The following is a 17,016-nucleotide window of genomic DNA, read 5'->3' on the forward strand; positions in this document are numbered from 1 at the left end:
TTACCTTGCATGGTCATTGCAGAGTACATTGTGCATAGGCCTACGGTACTGCATAATTCTGAATCCGATTAAAGAGGGTCTAAATTTCATCATCCAATATGCACCCCTAAATAGTAATGAAATTTTATGAAACTGCACATGGAATTAGAAATATATATAGTATAGTATACAAAAACTTTACTCACCTAATATATCTTGGAATTTGGTGAAAATTTACATTAAAATCACTCTTTTATACAAATGGGACCATCCATCTCAAACCGCTCGTAAAGTCGGCAAATTGTATTTCGAGTTACAGTCCAAAATGTGCATCAAGCTTGTATTCATAATGTACCCAATAATTGTCCTACAAGTTTCTCATTTCAGTCCAGTCCGCATATCAATCTTTAATCCTATTGTTGAAGAGGATAATAAGCTTATACTTATAGTAAATAGCTTTAGTCTTTGTTTGCTATGGCTAAATCCTGTTCAAGTGGTGGGTTAACCAACAATTAACAATGAGAGGACATTCCTGAACCTTGTTGACTTGGGGATGATTTGAAGTGACCGCCAATTAACACAATTTAATATTTAATACCAGCAATGTAGAAAAAGAGAAATATTGTAGCACCAAAATAATGTACCCTTTTACTGAAGGAGCAAAGTTGAACAAGCCATAACTCCGCTTCTGGATATCATTTGAAGTCAAATGATATATCATTGTAAAGCTTATGATATATATTTTCTAAACATGGAAGAAAACAAAATTGACCAGGGGCCGACTTTACGAGCGTTTTGATGTGGATAGTCACAAATAACCTGTATATTTCACTTTAGCTTGCTGTGGAGAGAAAACTATGGGTATCTCAAATCATAAAGTTGGCTACTGTAGATGGGAACCTCCTGTTAGGTGATTGGCCAAGTTATAGATTTATTGATGGATATTTAGGAGTGCATATTTGGACTTTATCAAAACATGTTTTTGCCAAAATTACAAAAGGGCTAATATGAGGTACTACTGATGCACAGTGTGTGCACTCAAGTCAAATCCATCGGTCAGTGTAGGGAGCATACATGTAGCTCCATTGAGATTGTGTATGTGTTCATTCTTGCATGGTAAACATAAAAGGTGTCCAAAGGAGTGGGTTCATGTGCTGGTCATCCCTACAAATAGAATTTTTAACTTGACCTTGTGTAACCTTAATGCATTTTTAACTTGACAAATCTTAGCATGACAAATCTTAGCATAACCTTAATATAACAACACTTAGTACAACAGATTGTTTAAATTTCTAAAATTATACCCCTGTTTCCGAAGTTTAAGGCTCTGTCCTCGTAACTTGGACACAAGTGTCCATGTAGTGATGTATTACATGTACAGTTGTATGTAAGCTATGTTGTAGGCCACAGGTCAAAGGTCATTTGGTCAAAATAGAGAATGCAAAAGCAGGTGACAAGTCTTGTGATCTCCTTATCTCCTTGTAACATATTTTTTCTGTACTAAAAAAATACAAATTCTTCCAGTTTTTATACCCCTGAATATGCTGCAGCCTTATTTTCATGTGCAGCCATTTAATCATTATCAGTACAATTTGATTTGGTGAAACATGTTACAATTAACAATGTGGTTTGAATATTTTTAATAATAAACAAACATTAATTTTATTTCAACATTTCAGATATTTGGATCCACTGATAAATCTGCAATTGGAATCTAATACAAGTAGAATCGGGACTGAGACAGAGGACAGTGGGGATTGTGGTCGTCTTGAACTCATGTGGCTCTACTGAAGGACATTTTCATCTTTAGTAAAAATTTACTTACATGGTGGGTTTAAGTTACACATAGTACATGCATGCACCGTAACATGATCATGTAAACTTTACTCTGTAAATACAAGTTACAATCAGCAGTCGGTGAAAATGAAACTTTTGAAACCATTTTCCTGTGCATTTTGCAGCATCAAGCATTATTCTTTGGACAAATTGAAAACCCATCTTAATAGACATATGATTAAATATGTGTGGGCTCACAGATGCAAAAGTGTGCTTTGTCCAAAAAGCTTATTGAAATATGGTGAGCTGCTAAGATACTTTCATAGCCACAGAAAGCTATGGTACTATCGGTGTAAAAAGTTGAATGTCAGTGAGAAACCCTATCAGTGTGAGTACTGTCAGGAATGTTTTGCACGAAAAAGTTTACTTGTGAAACATAACAGAATTCACACCAAAATGAAACCCTTTCAGTGTGAGTACTGTCAGAAATGTTTTGCACGTAATAATTATCTGAAAGTACACATGAGATATCACACCAAGCAGCAACCCTATAATTGTGAATACTGTCAGAAATGTTATGCACAGAAAAGTCATTTGAAAACACACATGACAACTCACACCAAAGAGAAACCCTTTCAGTGTGAGTACTGTCAGAAATATTTTTCTCGAAAAAGTGTCCTTGTAAACCATATCAGAACTCACACCAAAGAGAAACCCTTTCAGTGCGAGTACTGTCAGAAATATTTTACGCAAAATGTTCATTTGCAAAGACATGAGAGGATTCACACCAAAGAGAAACCCTTTCAGTGTGAGTACTGTCAGAAATGTTTCACTCAAAAACATGTCCTTGTGGACCATATCAGAACTCACACCGAAGTGAAACCTTATCAGTGTGAGTACTGTCAGAAATGTTTTGCCAGAAAATGGGTCCTTTCAGTCCATATCAGAATTCACACTAAAGAGAAACCCTATCAGTGTGAGTACTGTCAGAAATGTTTTGCCCAAAAAAGTAGCCTTTCGGACCATATCAGAACTCATACCAAAGAAAAACCATATCTGTGCGAGCAATGTCAGAAATGTTTTACACAGAATTTTCATTTGCAAAGACACATGAAAAGTCATACCAAAGTGAAACCCTTTCAATGTGAGTACTGTCAGAAATGTTTTGTCCAAGAAAGTGTCCTTGTGAACCATATCAGAACTCACACCAAGGAAAAACCCTTTCAGTGCAATTACTGTCAAAAATGTTTTGCACAGAATATTCATTTGCAAAGACACATGAGAATTCACACCAAAGAGAAACCCTATCAGTGAGTACTGTCAGAAATGTTTTGTCCAAAAAAGTGTCCTTGTGTACCACATTAGAATCACACCAAAAAGAAACCCTTTAGCAGTCAAGTTAGCTCAATCGTTAAGGTGTTCGACTATGGTGTGAGATGTTGCGGGTTGGAACCCTGGCGGTACCTAGTATGCTCTTGTGGAAAATTGAGTTAGCTTGAAATTCCCCCGGACAAGGAACTTACTGCTAATTGTCTTGTTGTAAACCGTACAAAACTCAGGGAGCTGATCCTGGTTGAGTTGGTTATTTGTGCAATGTCTTGGGTGTACGCTCTTGTAGCAGCAAAGTGTGGCCGTAGTGGTCAACCACAACCTGTAAAGTGTGCTGAGGCTTGTGGATCAACGTCTAGGCGTTGTGCCTGTGCGTAGCTCACTATAAATCACCGCTTTTTTTTCAGTGTGAGCACTGTTGGAAATCTTTTACCCAAAAACATCACCATGTGAGCCATTAGAACTCACATCAAGGAGAAACCGTATGTGACGTGTCATGTCAAAAGGAGACACTTTTGGGCAGGTTATCAATTTTGAGGTTTTTACATATCTTAAATAAAGAGATATTTTGCTCCACTACGCCGTTTTCCCCAATGAAATTGGACATTCCTAAGCGAAGATATTGAGTTCGTACGTTATGGTATTATAAAATTGGAAATTGAGATATCTGCCTTTAAAAATATTATTGACAATGTTGAGAGTAGGAATTACCTTGATAAATGTCTCCAAAAATACAAGATGCCAGTTATATTCTGGTCTGAAACTATCAGACAATATTTTTGAAATTAATAACATATCAAATTCGCAACAAACCTAAATTGTGAAAAATCACTCCCTGGCAGATTTTTGGCTTTTTCTCCATTTTTGATCCTGCCCAAAAGTGTCTCCTTTTGACATGACACATCACATATCAATGCCAATACCATCAGGGATGTTTTACACAGAAATGTGATTTACAAAGACACATGAAAAATCACACCAAAGAAAAACCATATCAGTGAGTACTGTCAGATATGTCCTTGAGAACCATATCAGAATTCACACCAAAAAGCCCTATCAATGTGAGTATTGTCAGAAATGTTTTACCCTAAAACATCACTTTCCGAACCATATCAGAATTCACACAAAAAAGTAACACTGTCAGTGATTGAAGTGTCCTAGTGGACCATATTACAACTCGCAGCAAGGAAGAACCAACACACTATCATTGATGTTAGTATTGTCAGATATGTTTCCAAAATCGGTCTCACATACTATATCAGAACTCGCACCAAAGAAATACCACTTGGTGTGAATATCATCAGATGTGATTTTTAGTCTCCGCCAAGAACTGGCAAATGGGGCTATAGAAATAATGCTAGGCATTCCTCCATTTGTCATGGGGCAACGGTTAAATGGGGTCAAATAAGGGTTAAACCTGTTAGACTGACTCACTTGATGCAACTGCTATGGCAAGAGACCCAGTGGTTCCAGAACTACCTATTTCTATCACAACCCTCCATTTGGCTGCAATGGGGAGTGGATCTAGTGGTTTGCAAGCTGTCTTGTAGAGAATAGAAATCTTGAAAGATATGTAAGAATGCATACCAAAGAGACGCCTATTAGTATCAGTACTGTCAGAGATAATTTGCTGATAGAAGTGACCTTGTGCACTACATCAGATCTCAGCGGCGTATCGTCATAGGGGTGAGGCATGTGCCCCCAATCGATTGCAAAATTATAAAAATCCCATAGGAAAATTGCCCAAAAACAGCATATGCCCCCAAATCAAACCAGGTGCCCCCTATCATGGTGGGTGCCCCAAATATGATGACCCATGCTATGCCACTGTCAGATCTCATACTAAATAGAAATTTGTTGAAGTGTCAATATTGTCAGAAGTTTTCAACTTACAAAACGTAAAAACTAGAATTCACACCAAAGAGAGAACCACTTTGTGTGATTATGTATAGTCTTTTGTAAAGACATTTTAAATGGATACAAAAGAAACCATTACTATGTTCACATTGACGTGACATTGATGTTAAGGCATTGAAGCAAGCTGTTTCGCGTTTGCTTCTGTGCAGTGGCTTTAAGCGTGTACGTGCATACAATGTATGCCAGGCTCATAATGTAAAGCACAACAGGACTCCCAACAAAGAAGAAAACATATATGTAATAAGTGAAGCCACAGTAGCTGATAGGTCTAGCCCATCATGCTATATTTAGATGCATTATCATAATAAAACTGCACATGCCATAGAAAGTGGACACAAAATCCCTCACTTCAACTTTCAATCACTCACTTTAAATTAGGGTTGCTTAAACTTTGTTTGAAACAATATGACCATCAAGTATTGTGAAAAAAACTGTCCATAGATCTCAATATTCAAGGGCAGAATAAGGGATACACATTCGTCTACACCCAAGTTTATTTATTTATTTATTTATGTATTACTTAACCTGGGGGTGACCAATCAATGCACTGGCACTGTTCTCCCTTGGTTTCTAGGTGAAATTTAAGATTTCTTTATATTAATGAAGTATGAACACTATTAAAATGCATTCTTTCACTTGAAACTGATTAAATACAACTTTTTAATAATTTAACTTCATTATTCTTGATTTAAAAATCATTAAAGAACTCTTTCCAACTCTTAGAAGTCACAAAGGTCAAGACAGCTGAAGTAAATTGGCGGGAAATACTGTGATTACCCGCATAATTTGCGTCATTTGACACAGTGCAAACCTGCATGTAGGCCTATATGTCCAACGCAGTCAAGTCGCATTTGGTATGTTGTTAATGGCAGCAAACGTGTGTTAACGAAACAAAGACTTGGAAGTCAAAATACCACTTGGATTTTTATATTATTTTGAATTTTGGGGAACTGAAAGCATCATTTTGGATTCGTTGGTGCAAAAAGATGCAAATTTGGCCAATTAGACCATGCACCAGATGCAGCTTTTGCAAGCTTGAAAGTTCATTTTGGACAACATTGCACGATTTTTGTGACAAGAAAACTCGGAAAATATGCAAGTAAAAAATAAACTTTTTGCAATATCGTTTAGCGTACATATCAAAGTCTAGGAAAATTTTTGTCATATATTTGTTTTAAACTAAAATATGCACCAATTTTTAGCTTAAGGGATCCAAAATGAGCGTTTATTGCATTTCGACAGTATTTTTTGTGGGACATGAGAGCACCTCAGACCTATCGAATTACATTCTGAATACGAAGCATGTCTTTCTGATATCAAATAATTTTCATTTTTAAAAATCACAATATAATACAAATTTTATGACAAATTATAAAAATTTGATATTTTTCAAATTTTGATATATAACAGTCCTCAAGTAAATTATATAAATCTAATGATATATAAAGAATTTGGATTTGTTTGACACTACATGGTTTTACAGAGCTGTTTCGTAAGGGCCAATAGGCCCTCACTCATCAGAAACTTAATGCAGAATGAGACATAAACTAAAATATACACAACACCAAGCTTCAAGAATAATCATGGATAAAAGGATTACATAATGTTACATAAAATCAATAGACAACATGTCATAATTTCAAGTGCACAAAACCATAGAAGTCAATCTGCCATAATTTCAAGTGCACAATACCATAAAATTCAATACACATAAAAACTTGATCACAAAAGAATATAAGTGAGGAATCCACTTAAATATGTCAAGTGGACAGGATCATATAAAAGCCAATGCAAATTGCTTGGTGATTCTGACATCATGGCTAAGAGGAACACAATACACTTGATTACTCAAAATGAAATAAATTGTGGAACCAGGTAGACATCATAATAAGATAATGAACATTATGGCACTTGATCATACACAAAAATGATATTGACTACAAAGGCTTATACACAAATTGCAAACAATCATCAATCAAATGATTAGTGTCTTTCAGAGTACATTGGTTTCAGAGTCAGGCAATCTAATGATATATTCTTAAAGTGTATGTAGCAGGGAGGAAATGCCGACGGTCAATTGAAATTTCCCAAAAGACCTATTTTTTTGGTGTTTTGGGAAAAAAATCCATATCTTCAATACGAAAGGTCAAAATTTTCAATTGATCGTCGGCTTTTCATCCCACCTACATGTACATACACTTTAAGTATAAATCATCAGATTTATAAAGTTTACTTCAAGTACTGTTAAATATCAAAAATATCAATTTTAATGATTTGCCATAAAATGTGTATTAAATTGCGAATTTCAAAAATCAAAATTATTTGATATCAGAATGACATTCTTCAGTATTCAGAATGCAATTCGATCGATATGTCTGATGTGCTCTAATGTCCCAAAATAAATACTGTCCAAACGTTCATACCCCAGCCCTTAATAGAGTGACAAAATTACTTTGGGCACATGTTTTGAAAAAAGTCGAATTTCAAAAAAATAAAAAAACCCTTCCCTAATTTTCATGCCTCTTCAAGAAATGATAATTTTTTCATTTGGATAAAAAAAGTGTCACTATGGGATTCCTCGACTCATTTCATTTCCAAAAATGTATAGTTTTATATACTTTGAACACAAACTTCTCTCTCATTGCTCTGGCTGTAAGCAACTCTTACTTATTTTTTGTGTATTGCTATGCAGCAAACAGATAAACCGCAATGCATGATGGGATATTCATTTCAGCTGCTGTAGTGTACTGTATAAAAAAAGTGGTAATTTTCGCGTACAGTTATTTTCGCGATTTGGAGTGAGAGACACATTTTCGCTGAATGTTATTTTCAGCAATTGCCCAGTCCTTCTCTATACTTGTAATACATTATTGCATACATTCGCGAGGTGTTATTTTCAGCGGTTGGAGCTCTAATCGCTAAATTGCGAAAATAAAACCTCATGAAAATTACCACTTATACAGTAGTGGTTTCATCTTCCAAAATCACTGAACCTGAAAGTTTGGTACATCTTGGATTTTGGCAAAAACATCTAAAGATGAATGTTCTAAGTGCTATGTCCTGGTTTTTACAAGGTCTTGCATGAATAGTTTTAGAACAATAGGGTAGTTAAAGGCATAATGTATGATCTTATATTATATGAACTTGGTTAATTTTTTTCATATCTGAGTTTGTGACATATTTCTAATGCTTCCACATGTCCAACTTGTACCTAAATCAGTAAATGGAATTGGCCAATGCGTGAGAGTTGACAGCCCTATGTCCTCCTATTGAACTACATGTCAAAACAACAACCAATATGGTTTTCTGACTTTACTTTGTTATTTCAGCTCAAAATAGACAGAAAACCTTCCCAACAATTATTACTAGTATTATTTCAGCATTTTGAGTATGGAATAAGAAAATTGTGGGATAGGCTTTTACGACGGGAATTCATAACAATTAGGTTTTTAGCGGGTTCGCCGTCGGACAAGTTTAGAACTGTCAAGCTTTCGTCAGGAGTAGCTCTGACTTCTTCAGGACAAAGTACCTAAGAATGAGACATGTAGACCGCCCTTGTCTACTGATGACTCTGAAAAGAGCCGTTTGCTGAAGACTGCCCCTTGTCAACAGAAAATAGCAGATCTCGCCTATCTGCTGATTTTGTAAGTTTTGGTGGCTCTGAAAAGAGCCGTTCAATGAAGACTGCCCCTTGTCTACAGAGAACTAGCAGATCTCGCCTATCTGCTAATATAAAGGTTTTGGTGGCTCTGAAAAGAGCCGTTTGCTGAAGACTGCCCTTGTCTACAGAAACAAGCAGATCTCGCCTATCTGCTGAATTTGTAAGTTTTGGTTGCTCTGAAAAGAGCCGTTTGCTGAAGACTGCCCCTTGTTAACAGAAACAAGCAGATCTCGCCTATCTGCTGATTTTGTAAGTTTTGGTGGCTCTGAAAAGAGCCGTTCACTGAAGACTGCCCCTTGTCAACAGAAAACAAGCAGACCTCGCCTATCTGCTAAATTAAATGGAATAAGAAATTTAAAATTTGAAGGAGATCATACATTAGAGCAGGCTTCCTCAAATAGATTTGTTGAAGCGCCACATGAAATTAAAAAAAACCCTGCAAAGCGCCACTCAATGGCTGCGAATACGCGGGGGGAGTCAGTTTCCCCCCTCTGAAGCTATCGATTTTTTAAAATTTGAGGTGCAAATGACGTCATTTGGTGCAACATTTTGTACTATTTTAGCCTGTCTTTACAAGGATAACATGGGAATCGCATTGTTTATTTATTTTTTTATATCTAAACGGGCGCTGAGCGCCACTGAGGCCACGGCGCGCCACATGTGATGCGCAAGACGCCGCTATTTGCGGAGCCCTGCATTAGAGCTTTAAGATGAAATGTGCATATGCAATTAATTTGGACAAGAAATATAAATCGCTGTTGCAGGAAAACAAAATGAAGCATAGAATCCTAACAGTGTATGGATTGATTATGTTGATTGTCATGTAATAACATTAAATATCACATTAAAGAGAAATCTTTAAAAAGTGTCTATATTGTCAGAAGTATTTTCGATTCATACGGCTTTTAAAGAGCTAGAATTCACATAAAAATGAACCACTTTCAATGTGATTTATGTTTTATACGGTAGTAGACTTTTTTATTTGACATTTACAATATTTAAAACAAATATGCAAGAAACCACTACTATAGGGATTTGTTTCGTTCAAACTAGTGATTTAAAAGCCTGGGGGGTACTCAAGTTTGATTTTGGTAGGGACGTGCCGCTGAGAATTTGAAAGTGGACCCATAAATATACCAGTTCAAGAAATTTAGACACATTAATATTTTGGCCAAATTTAACCCAAATTGCCTTAGTTTTTACTAATTTTCCCAATTTTATTTGGAAAATTGAGAAATTTTGGCTAGATTGAGACAAAATTGGGCTATTTTTCGAAAAAATTGAAAAATTTTTGAAAAAAGGACCCATTCATATACCAAAATTGGCTTAGAAAAAGGGGTCATTGATATACCAAAAGGCCGAAAATGCTACCCATATTAGCGGCACGTCCCCGTATGGTCATTTGTACTAAAGTACCCCCCTGGGTTTAAAAAAGTTCACATAAATAAATGACTGGCACAAAATAAAAACCTTGTCATTGTTAGAATTGTTGAAAATTATAATGAAGCACAACAGGACTCCTACCAAAGAGAAAATATACACTTGTCTTGTTACCATCAGCAACCTAATTAATACGGGCCTAATTAGCACTCCTGTGCTAATTTTAGACTAAAATACCTAGCTATTAATTGTGAATGATTGCCATTTTGGACGAAGCCACACTCACAACGCTATCGTATGTCTAAAATTGGTCAGTCTATAATATCGAATTGATTAATTCGAATTAAACAATTCATTGATGTTAGCACTGGGTAGTAGCCATTACTGCCAGTAGACAGGAAGTCTAGAAAGTTGACCTCAACGCTGTAGGTGGTCTTCCTGTACTTTTGAATGGGACAGCAGTAACCTTGGGCATGTTTTAGACCAAAATTTTGGATTTTTCAGATTTTTTTCTAAGTTTGTGAGAGCATAACAAGACTATCCGTCGATGGATTTTTATTTCCGTCGGTAGATATTTTTAAAATTAAGTTTGTCATAACATATTAAAAGGGCAGAGACCCCTGATGTATAATAAATTAGCTAGGTAAGTTTTGAGTAACCTTGATGAAAATGATCAAAAAAGTGCCTATTCAATTGTGTGGGTACGGTCCATCACCTGTCACTTGGTAGTCTTGTAACATGTCTAATGGCGCTGCCCACTCGGCCACTCGATGAATTGTTTAATTCGAATTAATCAATTCGATATTATAGACTGTTGGTAGAGGCAAAGTTCAACACAATTGATCGCTTGAAAACAGAGCAACGTTTGCTTTGTACTTCTAGGTATTTTAGTCTCAGGTGCTAACTAGCACATGGGCAATTCCATGTTAAAATGACATTTTTTCAAAAATATGAACTTTGCAATTGGCAATGATTGATGATATATTTTGATTATACACCCTTTAAAGTTAACAAAAAAGAAATTTTCAAATGAATATCAGCTGCAGTATTTTTTTTCATTGATTTGAAGGATTTAATTTATTTTCCTACATTTTGTTAATTAGCAGATAGTCAAAAGTAATTAATTTTTTTTCTCATTAATATATGGAACAAAAACAATTCTTTTTTGTGATAGTGTTGTTTGATACATAATTTAAAAAAAAAAAAAATAAAAAATTAGGAAGCTGTGTTGGTAATGGTCAGGATGGCACGGCAAGTTGTATAATGTTAAGCATGTAACGCGAGTCACAAAAGAACAACTTTTAATGCAGTAAAAAATCTAAAGGGTTATAAATGTTCCCTTTTATTTTCCTCCTGGTTTGGGTCATAACTCATAATTATTTCATAAGGTTTTTGGTTTGCAACAATTGTACCACCAGAGACAGACTATTCAAAATGGTAACGCGAGTCACAATGTAACGCGAGTCACGATATTGTAACGCGAGTCACACATATTATACAGCTCTCTATACAGTAGGGCTAGAAAATAATCCATAAATAATCACTAAAACTTCTCCTCCCAATTTTACCCTCCCAGGACTCATAATTATTGTACATCACTTAACAAATTGCAGGACTGGAAACCGTTTTTGTCCCCATCTGTGAATTCAAATTCACAATTTGACTTTCCATTATAAACACCCATTATAAACACCCACTACCACCATTCCAACCCAGTTTCTCCACCTATCCCCGGAACAGAAGGTCACGTTTAAAGTTGAATTCCACAATATAAATTAAATAGAGCATGTTTAGAGCTTTCAAATTGGGCTGTGTTATCAAATAGTGAGTGTAACAGTCACATAACGTAACGCGAGTCACACACTAAGTTGGCCATTTAAAAAAAATTCAAATGTACTTATTAATGTTTGCTTCTGTAGTATAGCTGCAGTAAAAGGTAATTACCTAGTGGTATCAACTTTTGTGTGCAGCTTCTTGTTTGAGGAGAAATATTGAAAAAGTAAAAGCTCAATTTGGAAGGGGTAATTTTAGTAACAAAAGTCACAACCACATATTTTCCAATAAATGTTACATCGTTACATAGAGTTAACAAGTTTACATGATTTGATACATGTAAAGAGAAGATGAATAAATCAAGTCTGAGGAATGTGTTCCACATTGATCAGCAGCAGCCTTTTATATTTTGCTACTATAGGGTCTCTGCAATAAGCAGACCTCCCCTCTCAGCCTGCCATAAATTGCTTGATCCTCTTCTCGGCTTGCCAAAAGATCCTTACCCCAGGCTTTGCACATATGGAAAATTTTTAGGAACCCATTTTGCAAACCTTAAATGCAGTTTTGCATATAACACCAGGCACAAAAAGAAACAGTTATAGTCACGCTTGCTGTTCAACAACTTGATAATTTTGCATTATTCTGAAATATACATTTTGTTAGTTGGATTTTGCGTTATCGTTTGACATCCTGTTCATGAAAATTGAGCAAGAATTGACCAAGATATGAGCCTCCAAACCCCAAAATCGAAAGTTGCAATTTTAACGATTCAATTGTGCCTGTTACACTGTGTTTTATTGATCGGCCTGTGGTTCTTGTGTACAACACAACGATGCATCCCATTGAAAATCGTTGAAATTGCAATGTTTAATTTTGGGGTTTGAGTGTTTGGAGGCGCATGTCGTGGTCAATTCTTGTTCAATTTTTACCAACAGGGTGTCAAGTGAGAAAGCAAAGTCCAATTAACAAAATGTATATTTCAGAATAATCCAAAATGATCAGGTTGTTGAACAGCAAGGATGACTATAACTGACAAGTTTCTTTTTGTGCCTGGTGTATATGAATGTTTCCATACAGTTTTTCCAATGCATTTTATGTAATAAATGTATATGAAAATTGTATTCTTATTCAAATTGCCTTTTTTTTTAAATTTCCATCATTAGCCCCCATTACCACCACCCCACCCCACCCCAGAGGAGAGGGTCCTTTTAAATGCTGAATTACAGTATTTTTATAGTGCTAAAGTAAAACTGACCACAATGGAAATGAAATTGAGCGTGTTTAAAGCTTTCAAAGTGGGACCATGTAATCAAAATAGTGAGCGTAACGCTGAGTCAATGTAACTTGAGTCACGCACCAATTTAGCTAAAGTTGGCCTTTTTAAAAATACCAATCTCAAATATACTTGGTGTTTGTTTCTGTAATACAGCTGAGATATAAGGTAATTACTTAGTGCAGCTGTTTGTTTGAGGAGAAATATTGAACAAGTAAAAGCCTAATTTTGAAGGTGTAATTTTTCAGAACGCATGAGTCACAATCACATTTTGCTAATAAATGTTTCATCTAGTTATTTACAAAATTAAAGTTTATGTGATTTGATACATTGGGTCAGTAAGTACATGTGGAGAGAAGATGAATAAACCAACTCCTTGTTCAATTGTATTTATATGACATTGAATGTGCTGATTTTATCAAAAATGTAACGCGAGTAACGTGGAATTGCCCACATGTATAGAGGCCTATTTGAAAGTATGCCTTAACGGTTCATGTACAGTAGTAAAAAAAGCTAACGTCAGGTTCTGTCACTGTTGTTCAGAACTATCTCATTGTGGAAAATGGATCTCATTTGGAAATTTTCTCGGTGATGAATCATTTCCACATTACAAAACCCTTTTTGTTTTATTTTTTTAAATACTAGTAGTAGCAAACAACCTGAAACCAACTATGCTGCTGAATATTCCTTTGTTAGTGATTAAGTTTGCTATTTTATGAGTAGTCCTACTGTACAGTTATATGCAAATAATTTTTTGCATTAGGCTTTTGTACAAGTTTTTTTTTATTTACCACTTAAAAGTACATGTGGAATTCAGGGAAATCCAGGTACTTAAAAGTACCTGACATTTTTTTTTTACTCAAAGTTGGTGTTCAAGAGTTAAAGGAAACCATTTTTCTGCAGGAAGGTGCGCATCAAATTTATCACATTCTCGGCTAACACTTACTTCTGATACATTGAAAATTACATAGATTTTTTCCCTACAAACCTGATTTTTTTCAATTCCCTCCCTCTCAAACTTAACTGGAGAAAGCTGAAAAAACTTTTGAAGTTACTAATTTAGTTTACTAAAAATGCATTCAACATCAGAGGGTTGACCTTGTTGTTTGAGGACACCGAACTGGGCATGAATTGGTTGTTTAAAAAGACCATGAACAGCATTTAAACCTAATACATGTATAGAAGTCCAGACACTGGGTACTACTCAATCTATCTGGTTCCATACAGTACCATACTTCACCAACTATAATAGTTAGCACCCAATAAAACTAATTGGGTGGATTATATCTCAATTTGAAATGCCAATTGGATCTCATTTTGGATCTCAAATTATACCCGCATGCGAAGCATGGACGGGTATATTGTTATCCTGTGGTTTCTTCTCCTTCTCCATCAAACACATCATTCTGTCAAGGCTAGCGCTAAAACTACAAAGGCCCTGGAGCCCATATGTGGTACACTTATGGGCCCTATCCCATAGAAGGGCCTTTTGCCCATTTTGGCCCCAGAGGTCAAAGGTCACGGGCCCCAGGGGCCCAAATGTGAAAATACAAAGCACGCCGTTTCTCATCAAATGAAGAAGCCTCAGAGCCCTTAGTTGGTACACTGATAGCCCTAGGGTACTCTATATTTACAAATATACAAGAGCCCCATATGTTATATATTATGGTCCCCAGGGGCCCAAATGTTAAAATATGGTGCAACAGATTGACAAGCCTAGCTCTATAAGTATAAGATAACTAGGGTTCATATGTGGCATATGTATGGGCCCCAAGTTGTAGATGTGCCTTTTGCCCATTTTGGCCCCATATGTACAAGGCTAGGGGCCCCAGGGGCCTAAATGTTAAAACAAAGGGCCGGCCGTTTCTCAGCAACTAAAGTAGCTACAGGGTTCAGATTTGGTACACAGATAGGTCTTTAGTATTATATTGTCATATGTATATATAATCCCCATATATCACATAATATGGGCCCCAGGGCCCCAAACGCTAAAACATAGGGCCGGCCGTTGCTCAGTAAATAAAGCAGCTACAATGTCCAGCTTGAGTCTACTGATAGTACTTGGGAATCATACTTCGAGCAGAGTTGGAGAATATTTCAATAGGCCAATTCAAATCAGAAGCTTACCATGCTTACCAAGCGCCTGTTTGAAAAGTTTTATCCTTGTGTACATTGTAATTTTCAATCAATTTCATTATTATCACATATTTTTTTTGTTGTATTTCTAGTTACTTGATCCCATTTGTTGTTGTTTTTTAATGTGTACATCTTGTGTAAATTTTTAATAATTATGATGTTTGTATATACGTATGTAATGTACTTTGTATGAGGGCCTGCTTGGAAAGCAGTGCTTGTCACTGAAGCTGTTTTACCCTCAATAAAGAAAGATTTCTATCTATCAACATATGTACCTGAGCCCCATAAGTCATATATATTGGGCCCCAGGGCCCCAAATGTTAAAACAAAGGGCCGGCTGTTTCTCATCATATAAAGGAGCTTTATTGCTCATAGTTTGTACACAGATTGCACCTGAGAACTACATTGTTATATGTACATATGAGCCCCATATATCACATAATATTGGCCCCAGGGCCCCAAACGCTAAAACATAGGGCCGGCCGTTACTCAGTAAATAAAGTAGTTAGAGTGGCCAGCTTGAGTCTACTGATAGCACTAGAAAATTATACTTCAACATAATTATGTACATGGGCCTCATAAGTCAAATATTATGGGCCCCAGAGCCCCAAATGTTAAAACAAAGGGCAGGCCGTTTCTCATCAAAAAAAGCAGCTTCCGGGCTCAGAATTTGTACACAGATAGCACCTGAGAATTATATTGTTACTAACACCCACACACCCACACACGTAGGACTAAACAGACAGATCGTATTATATCATAATTGGAAATACCAGCGTGAAGCGTTAAGGCTGTTCCAGTTAAATTACATACCCATTGGCTGTTCCATTTAATTTACATACTCCCTCTGAAATTGCTGTTCCATTTAATTTACATACTCCCTCTGGAATAGTTTCCCCTGAATCATATTACATAGCCTCACTGTGAGTAAGAGAGACTGACAGCAGCAACCTATGGAGAGTAAGAGAGACGACTCCCTGTGAGGGGACTTTTTACAATTTCTTTATTTTAAGTGCTACGACAGTGCAACCTACATTCAATTAAAGCTTGTGACTTGGACTTTCACTTTTTACATATACAATTTCTTTATTTTAAGTCCTCAGCAAATAAGGACTGTAAGTTTGGGTACACCGATAACATGCGGGTATAGCCGTATTTGTGTACAAATATATAGCCTTCTAGTTGCTTCTCTATTCTTTTCAATTTGAGATGATTACAAAATGAGATCCATTTTTGAATAGCAGTGTGTGCTATGAGTAGTCTACATGGTATTTGTGTACAGTCGCATTTTCATCAAAATTTTTGACTCTGCCCCTCCCCCACTTGGCCCCAGTCAAATTTTGAAAATGTTACATCTTGTCACTACCCCTCCCCCCTTTGTCCCCAGAAAAAAAAATCCTAGTAAGGCCAAAAAAAAAAAAAGGTTTGTCTCAAAGCTTACGCGCGCGTTTGTAAAATGGCACGATTTGACAAAAAAGAAATGCATAAATTTTTTTATTTCCAAAAAAATTTTTTATAGTTTTTCCAGAAAAAATCGGCGTGAAAATCAGACTTTTTTTCTCAAAATACCATGAAAAAAGTCGGGGGGGAAAAAAAAAAAAATGGCATTTCGCATTTGTTTTTAAATTTCTTGTGAGCTTTGAGACAAACCTTTTGGTGTAAGGGGGGGGCACATGCCTGGGGGTGCTGAAATCGTGATGGATAAAAAAATGTGGGTCAAGAAAAAATAAAACTAAAATAAAATTGAACATTAAGTGTACATGCCAAGGGTGTGGCATTATATCACCATATT

General features: G+C 36.0%; 1 protein-coding gene across 5 annotated transcripts in view; it reads left to right on the forward strand.

Moving 5' to 3' along the window:
• LOC140171448 (uncharacterized) overlaps positions 1 to 17,016 on the forward strand; it is a 179,411-nt gene that overhangs the window by 113,953 nt on the left and 48,442 nt on the right. The gene's annotated exons all lie outside the window — the stretch shown is intronic.

Source organism: Amphiura filiformis, chromosome 15, assembly GCF_039555335.1.
Source record: "Amphiura filiformis chromosome 15, Afil_fr2py, whole genome shotgun sequence".
NCBI classification, from domain to species: domain Eukaryota; kingdom Metazoa; phylum Echinodermata; class Ophiuroidea; order Amphilepidida; family Amphiuridae; genus Amphiura; species Amphiura filiformis.